This window comes from Echinops telfairi, unplaced genomic scaffold (genome assembly GCF_000313985.2).
Source record: "Echinops telfairi isolate 266 unplaced genomic scaffold, ASM31398v2 ScPeMD7_7420;HRSCAF=8458, whole genome shotgun sequence".
Classification (NCBI taxonomy): domain Eukaryota; kingdom Metazoa; phylum Chordata; class Mammalia; order Afrosoricida; family Tenrecidae; genus Echinops; species Echinops telfairi.
Genome location: NW_022111320.1, coordinates 48,710,829 through 48,736,046, shown reverse-complemented (window position 1 = coordinate 48,736,046; position 25,218 = coordinate 48,710,829). Strand labels below are relative to the sequence as shown.

At 38.2% G+C, this 25,218-nt stretch overlaps 1 protein-coding gene and 1 pseudogene across 1 annotated transcript in view; both read left to right on the top strand.

Moving 5' to 3' along the window:
* SETD2 (SET domain containing 2, histone lysine methyltransferase) overlaps nucleotides 1-25,218 on the top strand; it is a 106,871-nt gene that overhangs the window by 38,675 nt on the left and 42,978 nt on the right. The window lies entirely within an intron of this gene.
* Nucleotides 12,515-12,869, top strand: LOC105978765 (annotated as a pseudogene).

Genomic DNA, 25,218 nt, shown 5'->3' with positions numbered 1-25,218 from the left:
ATACTTTTTTCTTCTACAAACTTTAGTGTGCTCTGGAATTATAACCCATATAGAATTGCATTCCTGAGAAATACCTTTTATTTGACTTTAAACATTGATGGTTTACTATATATCGGTGCTGGGTTCTTAATTCATCTATCATCCTAGTTAACATTTACAATGACTGATTTCAAAACTCTGATTATGGTTGAAATGTATTAAAAGTTAGAGATAGCATTTAATCCGAAGTCTGAAACCTGGAACCCATAGTTTAATTATATTTTAGATAGAAACACTGATCTGATTTAATCACATATATCGGCGTTGAAAGACTTAACTACTTCTGTCTGAATTTCACCTGTGAGTTCAAGTGACTGAAAAGAAAATGCTATTCAGCAAACCTTTATTAAGCATCTGCTACCAACCACTTTGCTAGTTGCTGGCCTATAAATTCTAAGATCACTAAAAATGTCTTGATCTAAGATTGTGGTTCTGTTAAACATTTCATATCTCCCTTACTTTGGGCCATTGTGATATTGGTAGGTGTGGGCCTACTTGGCCTTTCTACTGTAGTGAAGAACCTGGAAGGAGTTGTTTCAGATTTCGTAATCTTGATTTTGTTGTGAAGCATACTATAGGGATCATCAGTAAATGAAAAAGGGTGGGAGGGAAGGGTAAAGCTTCATGAATTACTCTTTGTCCTCCCAGATCTGGTGATGATCTCCCTTGTAACTCGAACCATTTCCATCTAGCTTCTCAGGGCAGCAAGGAGCTTGTTAACATCACCAGCTGACCATGTGTCTCCTTTTCTCAACTCCATTTTCAACTTCGTGCTGAAGAAACACAAGAACCTAGCGTGCATTCTGTGAAGAAACAGGAAGATGGTTGGGAAGCTGGATGATGCATGAAAAAATATGATAGGTGAAAAGAGGACAGAGGTGGTTAACTCACTGGCGCCGGCGTTATTTTGGTACGTCCATTGCCGACAATGGATGTTCTTCCGGGAAAATCCCGACTTCTGGCGAGAAAGGATTAAGTGAGCTATTTTTTCTATACCTATATACACAGGACCACTGCCTTGGCTTTACAAGGCTTACATAGTTTAACTTCTAAAGTAGACATCAACAATAAACATCACCTAGCACATTGCTTCACGTGATCATATATTCATATTCACTTGTAGACTTGGCAACACTTTCAGCAGGTGAATGTGCATATATTTCTGTTTGCAAAGGGAATTATTGCACATCACCTTTCATGCTGAATATACCTCAGGATTCACAAGACAAAATATTGGGTTACAAATGGGAATTAATGATAACTTGACCAGGAAATCTTCATTCATTTGGATCATGAGAAGAGGAGGTAAGGTTTCCACGAAGTTGGCAGTGTTAATTGCAGTTAAATACCAAGGGGTTGTTATGGTTAGTTATTCTCGAGCCTCCTTGGTGAACAAAGGATGTGCATCTCTGCTTATCATGAAGTCTTGGGTCGTTTCCATGTGACCTAGGTTAGATGATTTAAGGACAGTATTCTGTATGCATGGTAAGCTCTACTCTTCTCAACAGTGGCTACTCTTCTTCTCTTGTTTCATCTTTATCTCAAGACATTATCTTTAATTCAGCATATGATTTGTTTAGTAGAAAGTTAAGGATTAAACTATGGAAGATTGACATAAAGCATAATGCATATTCAACCGAGGAGTTTTGAATCACTCCTTAGCATTTTAATTCTTCACTAAATCTACTGTGGGTAGCTTGAGTGAACTGACTTGATGGCAGCGTGTGAGTGAGTAAATCTGTGCAGCAGATGGAATTAGGTGTCATGGATTTTTATGATAACTTAAAAAATCCACAATGGAGTAATAGATTATTATTCTCTATCTATAGGATCAGTATGATTTGCCCTTTTTTAAAATCGGAATTGCTCCCAAAGATTGTTCGTTTAATAGGACATTGAGGTTTTCTGATTTAAAAAAATAACTATTGTACTTGATAAAGGCAAAAAATGTCTTATAACTTATTAGCATTTCATTTCATTATTATTGAATAAATACTTTAATTCAGAGGCAAGTTTTTGTAAAGTTATTTTGGGACACAATTGTGCTTGTCATTGACATATTATTTGGCAACCTTTGCATTTCAACAGCAAAGTTGAGTAGCAACAGACCACAGAACCCAAAGTATCTGCTATCTTGTTCTTTACAGAAAAATTTGCCAACCCCTGGTCTAAAAGATAAAGTACAGAATCCAGCAACTCTAAACATTCTGGTTTTGACCCTTAATTCTTATGGGTGAGCTCTTAATTCTCTCTCTAAAGACATGATGATTATGTTTCCATTGACCAGAAGTTAGTTTTTTAGAAGAAGCCTTGACTCTATTAGGAAAAATTTCTTTCACAGTAGGTTTATGGGCTGTGTCATTTTGATGCATTTGGATTTCCTCATTGAAATTTTCAGAAGCCATTTACATTTACCTTTTACCATTTATGCTGACTTAATCCATTTAATAAGACAAATATTCTTTCAAATTCATTTTCTTCTAAGCCTTGTAATCTTGAAATTCTCAGTGGCATAATGATCTCTATGGATATGCGTTAATTTGACACAAATGTAAATTGAATATTAAGTAAATATGTTTCATTCATGAAAGCATTATTTTGGTAATATAAACTTAGAAAGTAAACAACAAATGTAAAGATAAATAATGCAAGCGAAGATTGTCATATTGACTGACCCCAAGCAACCCTTAAAGTACATCAAGCCCAATATCTCAAATGTTATATAATGTTAAATATTATAAATTTTACATAAATATATAGTATCACATAGTTTCATTTATAAGTTAATAGGGTAGAATTACCTTTTTAAATAAAATAATTTTTTGATGAGGTTTTGTTTATGTGTAAATTTACACATGTCCATAGAGATGGGTGTATAAGAAATGTCCCATAAACCTAGTGTTAGTGTATAAGACCATCTGAGGAGTAGCAGAGTATATGTGTTGATGGAATTACTAAAGTATAAGACGCCTTTAAGGAATGGCAGGCTTTGCTCATAATCCTGATCAAGTCAGTACAAACTTAGGGTGTGTGTAGTGTGTGTGTGTGTGTGTGTGTGTGTGTAAATAATCACATGCCTACATAAAATTTCCTGCTGCATGGTTGGTTTTTTTTACTTTTCATTTTAGAGTAATTTTGACTTAAAAGAAATAGCAAGAACATACTTTTGAAAAAGTTCTGTATGCCCTCCATCGAGTTCCCTAATTAATTAAGATATACCTTACCCTGTTTGCATTCTCATTTTCTCTTGAATTCTGAAGAGTGAGTTACAGATCGGATGTCCCCTTTCCCCTAAAATTTTTAATGCACATTTTTCAACAGCAAAGATAATTTTAATATGTAATTTTGCAATAGACTTTTCAAAATCAACACATTACAGTGACCTGATACTATTTTCTAATGAACAGCTCTTATTCAAATTTTGCTGGTTGTGTATACAAAGGTAATTCAAAATGTTTATGAGAAAATTGCATGGTCTTTTAATTTTATTTTCCACAAAGTTTTTGAAGCACCCGCTTACAATATCCTTTATAACAAAAAAGGGAAATTTTTTTCTGGTCCAAAATCTACTCTCAGATAAAGCTGTACATTGAGTCTGTTTCTTCCCAATTTTTAAATCTCAAACGGTTTCTTAGTCTTTCTTTGAACTTCACATTTTTGAAAAGCATAGGCTAATTAGTTATTTTGTAGGTTGTGCTGCAATTTGGGTTTTCTTGGACTTCCTTCATGTTTGTCATTTTGTCGGGAATATTACAGTGATACCCTTCCCAGGATGTCACTTTGTACCATTACTGGCCTTTTCAACTTTGACCACTTGGGTAAGGTGGACAATTTGCCAAATTGCTCCATTTTAAAGTTAACATTTTCCCCTTTATAATGAAAAAAGTATCTGGAGAGCAACTTATGACTATGTAAATATTCTGGTTTTCATCAAGCTTTATCTCCTGCTTTTACCATCCCATGATTTTTTAAAAATCAGTTAGTGCTCTGACGGCCAAATGAGGTTTTTCTGATATGTCATGTGTATTTGTTTCATTTATAAGCAAGAGTTTTGCCTGCTCCCTTGATTTGTTTGTTCATTCATTTGTACTAGTATTTTCAATGGAGTATCTTTTACTTTCATTGTTTCGCTGTTTAGATCTTCGCATATTTGACTAGTGACAGCCCCTTTGAGTTGATTTCTTTATCCCTTTGACATGTCTCCATTTTTCACCCTTCTAGAACAGCATGTTATTAGCCGTTTCTCTGAAAGGTCCTAGATTTTTGTGATGGGAAATACTTAAAAACCAAGGTCTGGGACCTGTGCAATCATTTTGCTTCTAGAACTTGTCAACAGCTACAGCTACAGAGGTTATCTGTATATGCGCATGCACACACAATATACTCGACCTCGTTTATCATTTCTCTTTACTTGATCTTCTGTTAATCCAGTATTACCGTCTTCTTAAACCCTTTTGCTCTTCTTTCTCCAACTCTAGTTATTTATCTTTCTATTCTTTAAAAGGTGGTATTTCCTACGGCACCAGAGACTTGTTTTTGTTTCACATGTTACATAGGTCGAATTGTCTCTTTAGCATTTTTCATCCAGGCCCCTTTGAGTTTTGCAACAGCCTCCTATTTGTCCTCCTTCCATTCTTTTCCCTCATCATATGGTCCTTCATTATGATACAGTGTTAAAAAACACCAGGACCTGTATTACTCAAGGAATAAAGCCTCTAATGCATTGGTTCTCAACCTTCTAATGCCGTGACCCTTTAATACAGTTCCTCATGTTGTGGTGACCTCCCAACCATAAAATCATTTTTGTTGCTAATTCATATCTGTAATTTTACTGCTGTTATGAATCGGATGACCTCTGTAAAAGGGTCCTTCGACCCCCAGAGGAGCCACAAAGTGGTCACAACCCACAGGTTGAGAACCGCTGCTCTTGTGCGTAATGTGGGAATTCCTTGTCTCTGACATTCTTGTCCAACACTTGCTTCATCAAACTGCTCCTATATATTCACCTTTCCATGTCTCTATTCATGCTACACACGCACACACACACACACACAACTCAGTTTGGGATATTCTCTCTTTATTTAAACTTAGTTTATCCTTTGTAATGCTTTGTCCTTGTATTTCTGTACAATGATAGTAATCTTAAGGATTACTAACATTACTTACTCAGTAGAAGAACTTTGAGGTTATTTTTTTAATCTTTTAAAACATCTTCTTAATCTTTGTAGTAAATGTATTGTATTTTTGTGGTAATAGTTATAACAACAAACAGCCTCTTAGCGAGTAGGTGCTATGTACTCTCGACAATTCGGTGCTGCACCCAGTAGTCAAATCTCTCACTGCTGATTCACAGAGACCATGTAGCACAGAATAGAACTGCCCCTGTGGGTTTCTAAGACTAAATCTTTCTTTTTTTAAAAAAATCATTTTATTAGGGGCTCATACAACTCTTATCACAATCTATACATACATCAATTGTGTAAAGCACATTTGTACATTCATTGCCCTCATCATTCTCAAAACATTTGCTCTCCACTTAAATCCCTGGCATCAGGTCCTCATTTTTTCCCTTCCATCCCACTCCCCCCTTCCATCCCCACTCCCCCCTTCCTCATGAATCCTTGATAAGTTATAAATCATTATTTTGTCATATCTTACACTGTCTGACATCTCCCTTCACCCATATTTCTGTTTTCCGTCCCCCAGGGAAGAGGTTATATGTAGATCCTTGTAATCGGTTCCCCGACTAAATTTTTACAGCAGTAGAAAGATCCATTTCCTGCAGTTATTTCAAATCCTGACCTTGCTGTTTGCAGCCCAAATGTGTCCCCCAACTTGGCCACCAGGCTCTGTAGTAGTCAGATGGCACCATCTTTTATTTAAGACTTTTAAATGGATCATGGCTATACTGTTCAAATTAAATCCATTTTTGTTAACATAGTATGACTTAGTCTGGTTCCTGTTTATTTCTGCAGCCTCAGCTCAAGCCATTCTGACTCACCAGTAGTTTTGTGCTGATACTGTTGTTTGTTTGCTTGCTTGATACTATTTATGTATATACATACTCACCCGCATTTATATACATACTAACTCCCCAAAACACAGCCTTTTGTTTGAATGTCATTCCCCACTCCCTAATTTCACTTTCACTCTTTCTCCAGGAAGACTGTTCTTTCTTGAAGACAGATGCATTATTCCTTCCTTACTGCTGTCATGACATCCTTTCCAATCATAGCAAATGCCTTTTTGTAAGTAATAGTACATTATGTGAGGTTAGAGATTGCTTATCTTGGTCACTTGTGACTGTCCCCAGAGTATCGAGTAGCCGATTATTTACTTTGGCACTTTATAAATATTTTCATGAAAAGGTGAAGCTTCATCTTTTTCCATGGTGTACCGTACTGCTTCTTAAATCTCTTGTGTGGCCTTCATTTGATAACTATTCAGAACACATTTGAATTGGTGTCATGGAATTTTTAGAACCTTGTGAAGTCTATATGGAGCTTATGACTTTCCCTTAGTGCTCAACTGTTAAGTGACAGAAACAGTTTGTCTCAAGTCTTCTTGGACTCTTCCCATGCCTTTTACACAATTATGTATCTTTGACAAATAGTTTTCAGAAATTCTGATAAGTGAATTCATTTCAAAATGGTAGGAACCACTTGTGTCTTTTTCCCCCTTTAATGCAGAGATTTTTTTCCCACTCAGATTCACAGATACTTTTTTATGACCAAAAATGTAAACTGTAAATGTCACTATAAAACAATGATAATTGCTCTAGTAGCAATAATTTCAATAAATTAAAAATACTGTTATAACTTGCTAGTCATACCCTGTTTTCCAAATGAACTTGAAAATTATTTTTTTTTCCTTTAAGGAAAAAAAAAAGAAAATTATCTCCCTTTTTATGATATATAGACACAATTAGCAAGTCTGTAAAATATGTTTCCAAGTGAAGTACTTAGCATTTCATAGTACAACCAACAATTTTAGGAACAACTTATGACTTTAATGACAATGCAGAAAATGTTTTTTTAAACTTGTTACTCATGATTGAACTTCGGGGATCTATCCCTGAGACCATATGCAAGACTGTGGGGCACGAGTTCATAAGTTTGAGCAGCTTCTCAAAAAAGGTGTACGCTCATGCTCACATGCTACTGAACTGGGGTGTAGCAGGATCCTTGAAAGCAGAGAGGGTGTCAGTTGTTCACCTGTGTACGTCAGTGGTTAGCCTAGGTCCTGGAACATGTTGAGTAAAACTGAACATTGCTAAAGCATATTCTTTCCGTTGGAGTGAAGTTGGATAAGGAAAGAGGATGAATTACAGCATACCTGGAGGGCTTTCTATAGTGACGCTTACTGAATAGTGGCGTTTAGAAATTTGCCTTGGGAGTCACATTTTTCCTAAGCCTGTGCCTGAGATTTCACAGCCTGTAGGTTATAGCCCGCTCTAGGAATATAGTCACAAAACGCAGGATTTTTTTTGTTACCATGCCTACAGCTTCTTCATTATCTTTCCCTTTTTACTTTAGTTTTTAAAATAGGTCATTCCTGCAGATGGTACAAAATCCACAAGGCATACAGGGAGACATTTTCCTCCCATCCTTGCCCCCTGACCTGTTTCCTGGAGGCAGCCAACCAGTACAACTAGATTTCCTGTGTGTTTTCGGTGAAAGTTTACACAGCAAAGTGAGTTTCCATTTGACAATTTCTATTGAAATTATTCAGTACTAGTTATATTTTTCACAATCTACAAGTATTCTATTAGTCCAGGTTGACTAGAGAAACAAATTCAGAGACACTCATGTGTATAAGAAATAACTTTATATAAGGAGTATTGTACATTAAGAAAATGCCCAGTCCAGATCAAGTCCATAAATCCAGTATTAGCCCATATGTCCAATATCAATCTGTAAAGTCCTCTTCAGACTCATGAAGCACACGCAGTGATGCCAAATGCAGGATGATCACAGGCCAGTGGGTGGAAAGTCTTGTGGATCTAGTGGTGGTAGAGGCATCTCAGCACTGGCAGGGGTCTCCACATGGTTCCTCCAGCTCAGGGCACTAGCTAAGCTCCATGTGTCTTGTCAACTGCAATGTTTCCCAGAGAGTGAGTCTGTGTCCCACCTCAAGTTAGCTCTTTATCTCCATAGCGCCACTAAATGAGATCATCAAGCAGCCACCTAAACCCCACCCCTTCACCCTTAATCCTCTCAAATTGACAACACATTATGTAACTACCACACATTCTGATTGTACACTAGTTCAGTTCCAGTGCTCTAGTTTACTTGCCCCTTCTCATTTTAGTTTTACAGCGATTGCTGACCTTCTGGCCTTACACAGATGGTTTATTACTGGAGTACTGTACTTTATTTTGTGTGTCAATCTTTTATGTCAGTAAAAGGTGACCTGTGTGGTGGGGTGGGGTGTAGTTTTCTTTCAAAGTTTATGGAGTAACTCGGTACTAATCTTAGGTAGCCCTCTACTCTCACCTGGTCCAGTAAGCCTAGACTGCTTCGGAATTTGAGTTTTGCACCTGCTCCTGTAGCCATCTCAGTGGGCCAGGTTTTGGCAGAAAAACAGCATGCCTCTCTTGTCCCAAGCCCCTTACTCACCTGATCTCCCTCCCTCCTCTTTTTTTTTAATTTTTTTTAAGTAGGTCTTTTATTTTAATCATTTTATTAGGGGCTCATACAACTCTTATCACAATCCATACATACATCAATTGTGTAAATCACATTTGTACATTCATTGCCCTCATCATTCTCAAAACATTTCCTCTCCACTTAAGCCCCCGGCATTAGGTCCTCATTTTTCCCCCTCCCTCCCCGCTCCCAGCTCCCTCATGAGCCCTTGATAATTTATAAATTATTATTTCATCATATCTTGCCCTGTCCGACATCTCCCTTCACCCACTTTTCTGTTGTCCGTCCCCCAGGGAGGACTGACCTCCCTTCTTAAGACTTCTTTTTGTTTGTGCAAATGAAGAGGGACATGAAAGGACTGAGATTTGAAGAAGTAGAAGAGGTGAAGAAAAAAAAGATGGAGGTGCTGTTAGCCATCCAAACAGATGAGTTTGAAAAATGTTTCCGAGAATGGAATTGCAGATTTGACAAATGTATTAAGTGTAATGGAGAGCACTTTGAAAGTGATATGGTTGTTTTATTTAAAAATTTTTCAATACATAGCTTTGAAAAAAATAATTCCAGGTTCTTTTTTGGTACTCCCTCGTATTATGTCAGTTGACTCCCATGAAACTAAGGTCCTCAGCTTATAAATCTAGAAAACCACTCCCTAGATGTTTGGTTTTATCTGAGAAGTATTTGTAATTGTGTCTTCTTTGAATATATGTGTGTGCACGCACATGCCTGCGCATACATGTACATATGGATACTTCTATCTGTGAACACACTTACTAACCTGTACCTACTTACATGTGTATGTATGCATGTATATGTGTCTACACACCTATATATGAAAGGGGGTTTCAAAAGGCTTATGGAAAAATGAAAAGATAACGAATTGTCCCATTAACTCTATGAAGACCTGTTCTAGTGTTTGTGTTGTTGCCAAATTATATATATCGTATTCTTTTTTTCTTTAAATTTTATTTATTTTGTAGTTGATACGCACAGCAAAGCAGACACCAACAGTTTATGTACATACTGTTTTGTAACATATTATTTGAGAGGGTGGGAGGGAGGGGAAAAAGCTGATACCAAGAGCTCAAGTAGATAGAAAATGTTTTGGAAGTGATGATGGCAACATACGTACAAATGTGCTTGATACAATTGATGTATAGATTGTTATAAGAGCTGTAAAAAAAAGCTATAATAAATTGATTTATTAAAATTAAAAATAAAATACCTTATGTGCCCCATAGGGGTGATTTTATAATGTTCTAAATTATAAAATGACATATATAAACCATGGATATATGAATTGATTTGGGAAGTTTTTATGATATGGCCCTGCTTGATGCTCTCCCTTATAAAGAGATCACTGAGGATATAGAGGCTATTGCAAAATGTCAGGAAGAAATCAGATAGTGCCTGGCTATCAGAAAAAAATAGTGTCTTGGGTCTTAAGGGATTGTCTTCAAACAAGCAGACATCTAAGTGAGGCATCAATTAAGTCCTCATGGAAGAAGCCCATCAACCGTTGTGATCCAAGGATAGTGAACAATAAAATCCAAATGCAGAGGAGAAAGGAGTATTTGAACGTAAATTGTGAACAACTGGTTTGTAGAAGGACATAAATGACAGTGGGAGCCCAAAATCTATTTGCAGGGTGCATACATAGCTTAACTGTCGGGTGAATCCCCTCTGACCATATTCCAGGGGTGTGAATAACCATGCTATAAAACAGCATTGGAAAGATGCTTATGGCAGAGGAAGTTAGGTGAAAATGTAGCACCTTATTATTTGATCTCCATTTTGACCCATTTTTAAATTGTTTCAGTTTCATCTTTCCTGCCTTTTATTTTGACTGAGGGTTTTCTCTTTTGTTTTGTTATTTTTGCTGGTTTTTATTAGTTTGCTTCCTTTTTGTATTTTATCTGATTTTCTGTATAAGAAATCCTGGATCGGTCATTCTATACAGACAATAACTGAATTAATAACTAGGGGCATGGCAGGCGTGGTTGGGGGGAAAATGGGGAGTTTGCAGCAATGAGTCAAGAAAATGTTCTGAAATGAACATTTGTGGAGATTGCACAACTCTTCTTTTTTTTCCTCAATCTGCTTTTATTGGTCTCAGTAGGGGGACTTAAGAAGCAGAGAGGTTTTTAAAATTTTTAATTTATTTTTTATTTTTGAAATAATTTTATTAGGGGCTCATACAACTCATCACAATTCGTACATACGTCATTTGTGTCCAGCACAGTAGTACATATGTTGACTTCATCATTCTCACAACGCTCGCTTTCCACTCGAGCCCTTGGTGTCAGCTCCTCCTTTTTCCCCCTCCCTCGCCGCTCCCCCCGAACCCTTGCTAATTTATAAATTATTATTATTTTATCATATCTTACCCCATCCAACGTCACCCTCACCCACTTCTCCGCTGTCCATCCCCCAGGGAGGTGGCCATATGTAAATCTTGTCATCTGTTCCCCCCTTTCCCCTCACCTACCCTCCACTCTCCTGATATCGCCAGTCTCTCCACTGGTCCTGCGGGGTTCATCTGTCCTGGGTTCACTGTATTTCCAGTTCCTATCTGTGCCAGTGTACATCCTCCGGTCCAGCCGGATATGTAAGGTAGAATTGGCATCATGGTAGTGGGGAAGCATTTAAGAACTAGAGGAAAATTGCATATTTCATCGTTACTACACTGCACTCTGATTGGCTCCTCTCCTTCCCACAGCCCTTCTGCAAGGGGATGTCCAATTTCCCCTGAAGGGCCCTGGGTCCCCACTCTGCACTCCCCCTCATTCACAATGTTATGGTTTTTTGGTTTTGTGTTTTGTTTTTTTTCTATCTTTGATGCCTGATACCTGACCCTTTTGCCGCCATGTCATCTTACAGGTTGGTTTGCTTCTTCTTCCATGTGGGCTTTGTTGTTTCTCAGTTAGATGGCCCCTTGTTTATCTTCCAGCGTGTGGGACCCCAGATTCTGTGTAATTTGACAGCTTGGCACCATCAGCTTTCTTCACCGCATTTGCTTATGTACCCGCTTTGTCTTCAGCATGCATGTCGGGGTAGGCTGGTGTGCTTCTTCCTTGTGGGTTTTGTGGTTTCTTAGCTAGATGGCCGCCTGTTTGTCTTCAAGCCTTTAAGACCCCAGATGCTGTATCATTTGATACCCGGGCACCATCTGCTTTCTTCACCACTTTTGCTAATCCCTTCTCTTTGCCCTCAGCGATTGAGTATGCACAACTCTACATAATGCAATTGAACAAGGAAGATATTTGTTGTGTGAATTATATGCCAATAAAAGGGTTTTTTTAGTTATTTGATTTGCACAGCCATTCCTTTCTTTACTGAATTGTAACTCTCTCATTAACATAATCTCTACCCCTTGAGGTTTCTATCTAATCGTTTTGAGTTTGTCAATTTGATTCCATATAGGTGGTTCTTTTTTTTGGTCATTTTTATATTTTAAGTCATTTTATTGGGGGCTCATACAACTCTTATCACAGTCCATACATCCATCCATCCATTGTGTCAAGCACATTTGCATATTTGTTGCCATCATCATTCTCAAAACATTTGCTTTCTACTTGAGTCCTTGATATCAGCTTATTTTCCCCCTCCCTCCCTGCTCCTACCTCCCCCATGAACCCTTGATAATTTATAAATTATTATTTTGCCATATCTTACACTCCGATGTCTCCCTTCACCCACTTTTCTGTTGTCTGTCCCCCAGGGAGGAGGTTATGTAGATCCCTGTAATCGGTTCCTCCAAAGGTGGTTCTTAAGAATATAATGCTTGCTTCTTCTTCATCTTCCGGAGACACTGTGTGCAGGCATTCAAAATGGTTCAACGTCTGACCTACCGGTGTAGGCTGTCCTACAATACAGCCTCTAACAAAACTAGGCTGTCCCGAACCCCTGGTAACAGAATTGTTTACTTGTATACAAAAAACGGTTGGGGAAGCACCAAAATCTGCACGCGGTGTGTGCCCAGGCTGACTTCGAGGGGTCCGTGCTGTGAGACCCAAAGTTCTCATGAGGTTGTCCAAAACCAAAAATCACGTCAGCAGGGCTTATGGTGAGTTCATGTGCGCTAAGTGTGTCCGAGACAGGATCAAGCGTGCTTTCCTTAGTGAGGAGCAGAAAATCGTTGTGAAAGCGTTGAAGGCACATGCACAGAGTCAGAAAGCTAAATAAATACAAATGGAGCTTGTTTGAATAATAAATCAAATGATTTGTTCTCTTAAAAAAATATATAATGCTTAAGGCACTGTATGACTTAAGCTAAACTATTAATTTGGTTTTAAGAGGACTTAACGGTGGATTTTCAAGGGATCATCTACCCTCCAGAGTTCCAGGAAGTCTAGAGTCAACGGAACTTTGAAATTATGTTATACTTTTTATTCCTTTTGATCAAAATTTTTCTGTGGATTCTTTGTTCAAAATGGTAAAGTAATGGTGATTGGGCACCGTCTAGTTTTGTTCTGGCAAAGGAAGCAGTTGTTCTAGGAGGCAGTTAGCCACGCCTGATAGATCCTCTGCCTGACTCCTCCTCCCTCTGTTCCAAGTGAACAAGATCATCTGTGTGTTGGATAGCACCAGCAGACGTTTAAAACTGCAGGCACTATGCAAGGAACTGTGCGGTAGAATAGAAGCACTGAGTACATTATTAGGCTAGTGAACTTGGAGATCCCGGGAGGTCTTTGGTTGTACATAGGAAGTCTCAGCAGTGACTCTTATTTAAGCCATCTTATTGGTGGTGTAATGGTATCTCATTGTGATTTGAGTCTGACTAATGATGCTGAGCATCTTTTCAAGTGTTCAGTGGCCATTTGAATGCCCTCTGGTGGAATGTATATTCAGATTGTTTGCCCTTTTTAAGCTTGGTTTATTTGTCCTGTCAAAAGTTTTACACAAATGAAGGGCTTCAGAAAGTTTCTAGGAGCATCCATTATCTTTCCATAGCATTTTCTCATAAGCTTTTGAACCCCTTTTATATTTTGGTTATTAGATTCTTGTTGGATATAAAGTTTCCAAAGATATTCTTCCAGTGTATAATTTGTCTTTGCACTTTTTCAGTGAAGTCTTTTGGTGAGCAAACATTTTTTCATTCTTATGAGGTTCTGTTTATTTTGTCTTTTGCTGCTTGTGCTTTGCTATTATAAAATCCATTATTGAAAGCTGAGTCTGAAAGCAGCATTCCCCTGCTTGTTCTTCTGATAGTTTAATAGCATTAGTCTGCACATTTCATCTATTTTTAGTTTTGTGTGTGTGTATGTGGGGGGTGAGGCAGGGATCTTTTGTTTTTCTGAATGTGAACATTCGGTTTTCTCAATAGCGTTTATTCTTAACCTTTTGAATGGACTTGACACCTTTTTTTAAAAAAAGCAGTTGAGCATTCATGTGTAATTTGATTTCTGGACTGTAAACGTAACCCATTGGTTGATGTGTCTATTGTTATTTCAGTACCAGACTATTTTGATTACTGTAGCTGTATAGTTTTTTTCCGATGTTTATTTAAATTTTTGTATTGTACTTCCCATGAAAGCTCAGTTTCTCTTTCCATAGTTTGTGAATAAAGTGCGCCATGGCATTGAGGGCATTCCCCACAATGTGTTAACACAGCACGCTGCTCATTTCTACTCTGGGGTCCCAGATTCCTTTTGTCTGATTTATTTGCCTCTCCTGCCTTCTCTTCTTTCCTTCTGGACAAATATTGCTTGTTTGAACTCATGTATGAGGAGTTTTCTAAAAGTTTGAGGAAAAATAGAGTTACAGAATAGTAGAATTTTTCCAGTTGACTCTGTGAAGCCCGCATGTAATTGATTGTTCTAAAACAAGAGTGTCCATTTCATGGGCCTATGATTTGACTGAAAGGCAAGCTCTAGGAATGGTGAGAAGGGGTTCCTAGGGCCACAGTTCTTAGAGGTTCCTTTAGTTTCTTTTCAGACTAGTAAGTATAGTCTTTTTTGTCAATTTTATTTATTTATTTTGGATGTACATGTTTCTCCTGCTCTGTGACTCTTTGTTGTGTTCCCACTCAACGAAATCAGTAGTGGTATCTGGACAACATGTAGTTTTTTTGGCATTAGGGTTGGATAGGCTGTGCTTCATTATTTCCTTCAATTAATTGCTTCGAGTCTGATTTCTGATTTTCTTCACTGCCCTTTCAGTAAATTCCAACAGAAAGAGATCGGTCGTTTAACACCACTCACAGACTTAAAATCTGACACACTTTTGCACCAAAGGAGGATGCATAGCATAGCATTGTCTTTACACACTTATGTTGTGCCAATGATAGGTATTTTCTGAATCTGTAGTTCTTAGCCTTCAAGCCTAGGAACTTTGTCCCTCGAGGCATGTGGTTATGCCTAAGAAGTTTCCATGGCTGTCCCCGTGGGTGCTCTATTGTCTATATATATAACTGCAGCACTAATAGTTACATATGTAGAAATATCCACAACCAAACCTGTATCTGTAGGTGGGTATGTTTCTTTTACCTACCCACACCTCTTTAGCCTATGTGTCTGTACATCCATTCATAAATTACTGTTTGTGAACACTGTCACAGGATTGTCTGTTATACTAAGTACCATAGTTGCTCTTTATTGTGTTCTCAGTGCCTTCCTTTGTCTTGGTTAGGTTGTGCTGACGAAGAATGTCTGTGTTATGTATTGCCTTGCATTCCACTATTACCACGTTTCTTCTATCTAGTTAGCAATTTTCTCTTACCCCCTTTAATCCCTGCATGTATTTCTACTGGCTAATGATCACGAGGATTTCTTCATGTGTTTATTAGACACTCGAGTGTCCTGTTTGGTGAATTAACTTTTATATCTTCTGCTCATTTTAAAATTTGATTATCTTTTTGTTATTGACATACTGAAGTTTTCTGTAAGTTTCCTTGTTGGATGTGTTATAGTGAAATTTTTTTTCCAGTCCATGGATTCTTCTTAGTCTCTTGTAGAAGTCTTTTGATGTGCATATTTTTTAGAACGTTCCATGTATCTAGTTCATCTCTTGCTGTTTGAGTAGTCTCAGTTGTGTTTGATATGTTATTTATGCCATATGTTGGGGCCCCTAGCAGAGTTCCTATTTTTTTCTTCCATGGTCTTGATAGCCTTAAGTTTTATATTTAGTTCTTTGGACCATTTTCCTGTTTCTGTAAATAACTGTTGTAACTTTGATTGAGACTGCATTAACTCTAACACTACATGTTGGGGTTTTTAAAAATCATTTTATTGGGGACTTGTTCACCTCTTACCATAATCCATACATACATCCATTGTGTCGAGCACATTTGTACATTTGTTGCCATCATCATTCTCAAAACATTTTCTACTTGAGCCCTTGGTATCAGCTCTTCATCCCCGCCCACCCCATGAACCCTTGATAATTTATGTTACTATTATTTTGTTATGTCTTACACTGTCCGACATCTCCCTTCACCCACTTTTCTGTTGTCCGTTCCCCACGGAGGGGTTTATATGTAGATCTTTGTCATCGGTTTCCCCTTTCCACCACTCCTTCCCTCCACCCTCCTGGTATCACCACTCTCACCCCTGGTCCTGAAGGTTTCATCTCTGCTGGACTCCCTGTGTTTCCAGTTCCTATCTGTACCAGTGTACATCCTCTGGTTTAGCCGGATTTGTAAGGTAGAATTGGGATCCTAATAGTGGGAGAGAGGTGGAGGAAAGAAGCATTAAAGAATTATTGGAAAGTTGTATGTTGCATCATTGCTACACTGCACCCTGACTGACTCATCTCCCCCGCAACCCTTCTGTAAGGGGATGTCCAGTTGCCTACAGATGGGCTTTGGGTCCCCACTCCGCAGTCCCCCTCATGCACAATGCTTTGATTTTTTGTTCTTTGATGCCTGATACCTGATCCCTTCGGCACCTCGTGATCACACAGGCTGGTGTGCTTCTTCTATGTAAGCTTTGTTGCTTCTCAGCTCGATGGCCGCTTGTTTACCTTTAAGTCTTTAAGACCCCAGATGCACCATCAGTTTTCTTCACCACATTTGCTTATGCACCCTCTTTGTCTTCAGAGATCATGTCGGGAAGGTGGGCATCATGGAATGCTAGTTTAATAGAACAAAGTGTTCTTGCATTGAGGGAATACTTGAGTGGAGGCCCAATGTCCGTCTGCTACCTTAATACTAAACCTATGAATGTATGCACATAGTTCTATTTCCCCATTATCATGTATAAATATATTTACATATGTACATGCCTGTGTTTAGACCTCCATAAAGGCCCTTTGCCTCCTAGCTCTTTCCTCTATTTCCTTTTACTTTCCTCTTGTCCCACTATCATGCTCAACCTTCATTTGGGTTTCAGTAATTTCTCTCGGTTACAATGCCCTTGATCAAGCCCTACCAGGTCTCTTAACACCCTCTTTGCCACTGATTTTGGATCACTTGTTGTTCCCTTGTCCCTGGATTTGTTAACACCACTACCTTTTCCCCACCTCCCCCTCTCCCATGTCCCCCCGGAACCATTGGTCCTGTTGTTTTCTCCTCCAGATTGTTTGTCCAGCCTATCTTATCTAGATAGACCTGCAGAAATAATAATATGCACAAAAATAAGACAGAGCAAAACAAATCAACAAAACAACAACAAAACACCAATGACAAAAAAGGAGAAAAGCCTGTAAATAGTTCAGTCTGTTAACCTTTAGGAATGTTTTCTGGTCGAGTCTGATGGGGTGCCATGCCCTGGCCCCAAAGCCAATTTTTGGTTCTCCCTCAGGACTTCCTTGCTCTGCTCCCCTTGCTGTTCTGTTGCACGCCCTTAGTGTTTTCTTCAGTGTGGTGGGGTCAGATCAGGGGCAGTTCCCACAGTGTGTCTTCAGTGTTTTCCCCTGTATGGCTGTGGGTCAGTGAGGGGTGTCGTGTCTCATAGTGGGGCCAGCTATATGGTCCTCTCTGTGCATTGGCTCCTCTGAGCAGGGATGTCGTCCTCAAGGCTTGGTGGGCCAGGATGTGCTCCACTCTCTCTTCCTCCCCCTTCATTTGCTCCTGTCTCACACTAGTTTTTGTATGCCTTTCTAGAGATAATTTGTGCTTATTATGTGTATATTTTACCTCCTTTATAAAACTGATGACACCATTAAGAGCCTTGTTTTATTTCATATACTGTAAGATTGTTCTAAATCAGTGCATAAAGAATGTATTTTTAATAGTTGCCTAACGTTTTTATTGTATAATCAGTTCCTTATTATAACCATTTAATGGTGGTTCTAGTCTTTGACTCTAGCAGTGTTAAAACAAGTACTTTTCATCCAAGTTGTTTCATACATATGAGATTACAGGTAAATTAACTGAGAGTAGTATTATTGTGTCAAAATATGACTGGGCTACTTACATCATAGTTTGTGTTATTTGTAATGTGGATAGTTATTATCAGTTGTTCTTCAGTTGTTAACCCATTAAACTCAATCAGCAATGTATGTCTATGAGAGTGCTGTTTTGGCATGCCTTAGTTAATACAAGCAATGTCAGAATTCACCTTGATCAGACTAAAGATAAAAGTATTATATTTTTATAATGTTTATTTGCATTTCTCTTATGCATGAGATGTTGAACATCTTTGCATTTGTATTCCATATTTTGAAAACTGTCCCTGTCTCCTCACCACCACTACCCTGTTGTTTTAAGAGGCTGAAAACTTGTACAGCTCTTACTATCTTTCATTTATTGGGAGTGCAAGTATATGAAGTTAAGAGATATATGAGTGTATTTTCAAGGGTTTAAAAGAGTAAAAGGGGCGGGGGCGGGGAGTAAACATACCCATATCCTCTTCCCCACCCCTTTCTCCTTTTCTTTCTCTCATTAACTTGGAAAATTCCATTTTTCCATGAATTTTTGAATCCCCGTGTGTGACTTTCTGAAACATCCCAGAAAGAAATTATCTTCGTGTTTTTTCCAATGAAATCTAATGACCTCCCTGAATTAACAGAGGTCTTACACCAACCTCTCCCAGTTATATACCTACACAGACTGTTCCCCTCACATGGATGATGTCACACAACTCTTCCTTTTGTTAAAGGGAGCTAAGTCCTGGGTATAGACCATTACAACTGAAAAGTGCTTCCCACAATTAATATTGAGAGAATAAAGAATCAATGAAACATAGAAATCTCTACACTAATGTGTAGATTTGTGAATCAGGTTTGTAACCTCCTAAAGAAAGTAATGAGAAGTTTCTGAGAGACTCATGTAAAAAGACATAGAATATATATTTCCATTCCGTTACTTAGAAAAACTACCCTTCACTCCATCCCCAAAATTAACAACTGGCTCATCTTCATTGGTAATTTTGAGTACTTTTTTCTCCTAGAAAATTCTGAATGAGCCTTAAAAATTGGTTAATATTGATAAGTGAACCAATTGAAGTACATAGAGTTTAGGTTATAAAGTGTATGCTGAGTGTGACTCTCTTTCTTCCCAGCTGGATTAAGATACACTATACCTTTCAGTTCACAAGTATGAGGAAAATGATTCGTCCTCATTGTGACCAGAATTAGAAATGCACACCAAAGCAATGAAATGTCACTAATTGTCTGGAATCTCAATTTTATTTCATTGATCTGTATGACCTATGCCAGTTACACACAGCTTTGATTACTGTATCTTGTGTATTTTAAAATTAGTATGAGTCTTCCCAATTTGTTTGTTCTCTCTCAAGATAAATTTGACTATTCATGGCCAAGGTCAATTCACTAATTCCTACAAAATGGTGGTGGTGGGGCCCTGTGGAATTTTGATAGCGATTGTTTTGGATATGTACATCAATTTGGAGAATATTGCTATCTTAACAATATTAGGTCTTCTAATTCAAGAACATGAAATGCCTGTTCACTTATTGAACCTTTTAATTTCATTCTACATTATTTTATAGTGGTTAGTATGAAAATCATGTACTTGCAAAGTTAAATTCACCTCCTAATATTTTATTCTTTTTTGACACTAATCTAAATGAATTATTTCATTTTTAGATTGCTCATTACTGGTCTATAGAAACTGATTTTGTACATCGGAGCTTACATCCTGTAACTTGGCTGAATTCATTTATTGGTTCCAGTTTGCAGAATTTTTCAGATTTATTTGTGTATTCGATTATGGCATTTGTGATTAGAGCTAGTTTTATTTCTTCCTTTAACTTTGAGATTTCCCCCCCACCCTGATCTGCTTTCAATGATTATCACTGCAGTACAATGTTGAATGGAAGTGGGGAGAGAAGACATCTTTGTCTTATTTTGCCATTAAAAGTTTTTAATCTTTCACTTTAAGTGAGCAAGGGATTTTGAAAAATTCCATTATTTTTTTAATCGTTTATTGGGGCTCATACAACGCTTTTCACAATCCATACATACATCAATTGTGTACAGCACACTTATACATTTGTTGCCCTCATCATTCTCAAAATTTGCTTTCCGCTTGGGTTCCTGGAATCAGCTCCTCATTTTCCTTTTTCCCCTCCCCCTTCCCTCCTCACTCCCCCCTCCCTCATGAACCCTTAATAATTTATAAATTATTATTTTATCTTATAAAGTCCATTTTTTAATTCTGTTTTTCCACCAACTTTTTGATGATAGACTGTTGGTTTTTAATAGCTGCCCTTCACCAGAGAGTTTACTCAAATACGTGTTTTTTTTAACAGCTTGTATCATGGGAAAATGTTCGATTTTGTTAATATGTTATCAATATTGGGGTAGCGGGCGCATTGTATAAATTTATTTTAAATATATTGGCAGGAAAGTAAAAACATTGAACAAAAATATTAAAATGTGAAGCTATTGTTTCTCAACATAGAGATCTATATGCTTCTGAAAGCACTGTTTTCATCCCTAACCCTTCCCTGAAGAACTGTACACTCTGATTGACAGCATATCAAAATAATCATTTTGACATTGGCTCCAATTGTATTCCTTTTCAATGTTTTTTGAGTTTGGACAACAAAAAGTCTGAAGGGGCAAGATCAGAGCTGTGTGGTAGACGGAAGGAGGTTTCCCAATGAAGTTTTCCTAGAATAGCACTTGGCTACCCTTGAAGAATTTATAGGTATATTGTGATGAAGGTGGGGTGGGGTGGAGCAGGGGAAGAGAAAAAAATGCCTTGACACATCTTTCCTGGCATTTAATTTTACTAATGTAGGTTTCATAAAGTCACCCATTAGAACCTTCTAAGATGACTTCTGCCTTGAACTGGCTCAGCAGAGCCTGCCCCTCTGTTGATTTTACCCAATTTTGAAAAGCACCCTAAGGAGACAAGTGAATCACAGAGAGAGAGCGTAGTCAGTAGCCATCCACTGATCGTAGAGGCACGTTTAAACACATTTTTTTAGTAGTAGACCCATGCACGTATGAACTGGAACCAATGACTTACCCTCATATGTAAAAGGATAATAGTTGTGTCAGAATCTGTCTTAACTTTGAAGTGTATAATGGCCAATGTCAGCCCCAAATTGACTTTCATGAGCTGGAAGTCAGAAACATCTCCACTCCAACCTTTTTACCACTTCTGACACTACCCATCCCTCCCATGGCCTTCCACTTCTCTGCTGCGCTTTGATAATTCATGCAGTGGCCACCGAGAACTCACAGACTGTATTTACAACTACATGGTTTATTAAGGAAATGAAGGAGTAAATAAAATTCAGCTGGATCAGTAGGCTACATCAGCATCAGGAAGCACCTAGACATCGTCTGGAAGACTCCCCAGAAGTGGAGAATGTGACCTTCCTTTTCATCAGGGCCGGACAAGCTCTCCCAGCTCCTTTGGGCCATGCAAACAAGCCATCTTTTCACTACCAAACACACCTCTTCTCTGCTCTATCAGGACAGGCCTCTTGCCTTCCTGCTATGAAATCTCCATTGCTGGTTGCCACTTTATTCTTCAGAGATCTCATTCTGGAACCCCCTATGATTTAGTGTTACAACCCTTGAACCCTGTTAACAGCTCTTAGAAGGAGATCCCTTGTCTCCCCTCTCTCCTTTCTTCTGATTTCCTTCTGCTACTGTTGCCAACTTTTTATGGTTTGGTTGCAGGAGCATAAGCAAATTTCCAGCCAGTTTCTAGGCATGACCCTTCCGCCATGGTTACAAACGGTCAAATCACCTCTTGGCGGACCACATAGACATTATTTGTGTAGTAAGCTGTCATCACTTCATTGCATGTATTGACCAATTCCTGCAAGGTTGAAATAGACCATTAACAAAGTAGGCTGCAACCCTGGGCCAGACAAAAAGTATCAAGCTATCATCGGTAATAATTTACCCAGTAGATGTCTATGATGCTCACCTTCCCGACACAACCGCTGAAGACAAAGCGGGTGAATAAGCAAATGTGGTGAAGAAAGCTGATGGTGCCCGGCTATCAAAAGATACAGCGTCTGGGGTCTTAAAAGCTTGAAGGTAAACAAGCGGCCATCTAGCTCAGAAGCATCAAAGCCCACATGGAACAACATATCAACCTATGTTATCACGAGGTGTCGAACGGATCACTGAAAACAAATGAGTGCATAAGCAAATGTGGCGAGGAAAGCTGATGGTGCCCGGCTATCAAAAAGTATAGCGTCTGGGATCTTAAAGGCTTGAAGGTAATCAAGCGGCCATCAAGCTCAGAAGCAACAAAGCCCACATGGAAGAAGCACACCAGCCTATGCAACCACGAGGTGTCGAAGGGATCAGGTATAAGGCATCATCAGAACAAAAAAATCTTACCACAGTGAATGATGGGGGGAGTGCAGAGTGGAGATCCAAAGCCCATTAGTAGGCCACTGGAGATCCCCTTGCAGAGGGGTCTCAGGGAGGAGATGAGCCAGTCAGGGTGCGATGTAACAATGATGAGAAATACAACTTTCCTCTAATTCCTAAATGTTTCCTTCCCACTCTCACTACCATGACTCGAATTCGACCTTGCAAGTCTGGCTAGACCAGAGGATGTACACTGGTACAGATAGGAACTGAAAATAAAGGGAATCCAGGACGGATGAGCCCTACAGGACCAGTGGTGTGAGTGGCGAAACAGGGAGGGTAAAGGGAGAATGGGTAGGAAAGAGGGAACCGATTACAAGGAACTATGTGTGACCTCCTCCCTGGGGGACAGACAACCGAAAAGTGGGTGAAGGGAGACGTCAGACAGGGCAAGATATGACAAAATACCCATTTATAAACTATCAAGGACTCATGAGGGAGGGGGGAGTGGGGAGGGAGGGGAAAAATGAGGACCTAATGTCGGGGGTTTAAGTGGCGAGAGAATGTTTTGAGAAACGATGTACAAATGCACTTTACACAATTGATGTGTGTATGGATTGGGATAACAGTTGTATGAGCCCCTAATAAAATGTTAAAAAATAAATAAATAAATTTTAAAAAATTGAAAAAAACAAAAACATGAAAAAAAATAAGTAGAAAACATACTATATTAATCCAATAGGAGAATTTTACTCTGTTAAACAGCTTATGTAATTCAGTGGAGTAAATATATTAAAGTATTGTGCATTTATTACCACAATCAATTTTAGAACATTTTCTTCATTCTTGTACTCATTATTAGATCCCCATTTCCCCCCAACCGCCCCTGTCATAATCCTAAGAAACTATTAATGTACCTGCTCTTGCTTTAGATTTATATATAGTGTTATTCTTTTTGAACTGCTAACCTTGCCGTACGCAGGCCTATTCTTTTTAAATCAATTTACATTTCACCTTCCACTGCCTCTTGGCTATCTCCTACAGTACCACAGTATTTTTCTCCTGGCTCTCTCCTCTACTTGCCCTTCAGACTCAAGCTCATAATCTTCTCTTGCAGTTCAGTTTCTTGGCTTGTGATACTCACTTCTGTTAATAGCTTTATCATCTCTCCAGTGACCCATATTTAAACCTTCACCCCTTTTTAATTAAAAATTTGCTTGTTGCTAGTTATAATCTGAAAATACTGTTTATTTTAGAGAGAGTATTGTTGGTTAGATAACTTTACTCAGTATTTGGACTAGTTTGAAAGACATCTTCAGATTTTTTTGAAAATTTCTCTTTAACCACCACATTCTAGATATTTGTGCAAAATTTAAAAGTTTCAAAGCTTTTCTATATTGAATACTTAAGAGGTTGAACTTATATATGTATTGTATAAATATCTGTGTCCTAAGTGCTAGCTAATAATGAACATTTCAGAACCTTGCATCACTCTCAATTTTTTAGTGTCTAACATGCACAGTGCATACTGTAGGTGTCATATAAGATGTGTAACAAAGAACTTAGTTTTGGCATTAACCATTATTATTTTAGCCTATGAACTCCTTGAAAACAGGTGTAGTATTCAAAATATAGGAGACCTTTAGTATGAGCTTTTAGTGCTTGTTATGTAAGTAGACACTGAATTTCCACAAATAATCGTCATGCTGTCTTTGTGTACACTTACTAAAAACATCTCCATATACATTGATGCCTCATGAACTTATCAGTGACTTGGTGTTTATCAGATAATTTCCGAAGATGGACTTTGAGCCTTTGACTAAAGGAGAATGATGGCTCAAGGGCAGCCTGTTCTGAGCAGAGAAAGGGAATTTTAAATGTTGCACAGGAACACTTGCTGTTCTGACCTACAAAATGCACTGAAAAATTGTGTTGTCAGTGAAATTTATCGCAGGTGTTCTCATAATGCACGAGGAAGGTTTAGTGATACAAACAAACAAGTATATACAATATGTGCAGTTAGTATAGCACTCTGTGTGTGATTATACAAATTAGAAGGAGAATTTCACATTGGTCCATTCAGTAAATAATTGAATATAGAATATCTGTTAGGCTCTTTTAGTGGTCAAGATTAACAGTAAAGAATAAGATAATTTGTGGGGGGTTTTTGTTGTTGTTAATTTGTGTTCTTAATAATTGTGATGGAGGGAGAGAGAGAGTGTGTGTGTAGGAGAAAACATAGCACTAAAGAAATAAAATAGATGCTGAAAGTGAATTGGTTGAACTGAGCAAGCAGATCTTTCAGGCTTTTCTGAGGAGTTAAAATCAACTTGAAAACAACAAAAAAAATCAACTTTAAAGTTGAGAGCAGCCATGTGAAGATAATTATGATATTTTAGTGTGTAAATAAATGGCAGTAATTTTAGTCTACAGAAATCTATTTTGAGTGATGACACAGGTGGCTTATCTGGATTGGCTTCATTCATATTCACTCTATTGTAAAGTCACTGTACTGAGACTAATGCTGCCGTTTCATTATTGTGGAACCTGGACATGTTCAGGGTCTCACTTTTCTAATTTGTAGAATGATGAAGCAGACAGTTTCTTATCATAGAAGATTGTTTAAATAGGAGAGACTGAGTTTATACTTCCAATCTTACTTGTGTTTTCATATAGCTGACTTGTTACTAATCTTTTCTTCCTTAAGTAGGGATGAGGAGTGAAACTTAAGAATTGCTTTTATGAAAACTCAGTAAAGAAACTAAGCATGTGATGTCAGTTTACATACAGGAATGCACAGGCAGAAGACAGTCAGAAATTACAGATTCTTAGAAAGTGTATAACT